Consider the following 1,425-nt stretch of genomic DNA (forward strand, 5'->3'; position numbering starts at 1 on the left):
GCCATGTGAATTACCGTTTCTGATAACGTCGTTGGATATCTGCTTTCCCTCTTTAACATTCTTTGAGATTATACGACTCGCAGAAAGAGCCTCCGGACGCCTGTGAGGACAAAGAGCCAAAAGAGGAATACAGACTGTTTGCTGCTTCTTTCACTGAGCGAGGAAAAGTATTTTCAAGTACACTTAGTACATTCTTGTTCACTGTCAATTTTAATGTTGTCAGTTTTAAAGATTTCATCCTTACATCACTATCATTGTTCTCATCGTCAAATAAAACGGGTAAAATCACATTTCGTGGTGAGAAGGACAACATACTGAAAGCACTTAGGGTTTAAAATTGACACTGGTTTAACAAATCTTGCTGGCACTTCTTTTCTCCGTTCACACTGTACATAAATAAAAAAATAATTTATCCAGGAAGTGATACTTTAGACATGCAGTCAAGTATGCCTTTATATGCTCCTTTTAGGTTAGAGAAGTATAAATTATTCGGAATATCGATGATTAAATATCTATTATTGTGAAGCATTGAAAAGCACAACAAAGATACTTAGAAATTGGTCTAACCATGAAGCATATATAAGGTCAAAGTATCGCTTAAAGCACATTTATAACTTTTCATAACCTTTATTTACAGGTGACCACTAATCTGTGAAAATACAAATGGGAAGGATTTTGAATATAGTATTACATGTTCAATATTAGTAATCTAGTCTTGAACATTCTCTTTATAACATTTTTCTGTTTTAAAGATATCATTTGTAACGTTTGAAAGTTCGTTCTTAAGAAACATGGCCATGGAGAACATCACAGGCCATCATTCTTTTGTTTTTGTTTTTCAACCTTGTATAGATAGGTTTTGATGCAGGGAGCAAAACACCTCCATTGTGTGTGCTTTGTCTTTCGTAGGAGTATAGAGGTATTTAACAAATAACTACGGCAAGTATATCCATACCTGCAGGTAAACAGGGAAGATAATTTTCTTATTTGTGATTATGACCCACATTAGTTTTCAAAACTTCTCCTATCATACACACTTCCTGGCCAATTGGTGACAATAAAAAAGAAGAAAAATATCTTCATGTACACTACACATTATGTACTGCATCATTTATCTCTGAACCTTTGGTAGGGATGAATAATCCATCTGTGGCATCCTAGCTAATGTTCTGAATTATAGCCATGTCTCTTGCTTCCGGAAAATTTATATAAACAAACCTAACATCTGTAAACATTTTTCCATGGAAAACCTAAAAAAGAAAAAAAAAATCTAGTCGAAAGATAGCGCGGACAAGCCATCACCTAAAGATAAAATCAGTGTTGCCTCATTTTCCATGCATCTAGTATGTGTATCCGTTTTTCTGCCATACTAAAAATTTAAAAACTGAACTGGAATAGTTAAATGGCGGAATGGAGGAAATGTGG

Source organism: Penaeus monodon, chromosome 15 (genome assembly GCF_015228065.2).
Source record: "Penaeus monodon isolate SGIC_2016 chromosome 15, NSTDA_Pmon_1, whole genome shotgun sequence".
Classification (NCBI taxonomy): Eukaryota; Metazoa; Arthropoda; class Malacostraca; order Decapoda; family Penaeidae; genus Penaeus; species Penaeus monodon.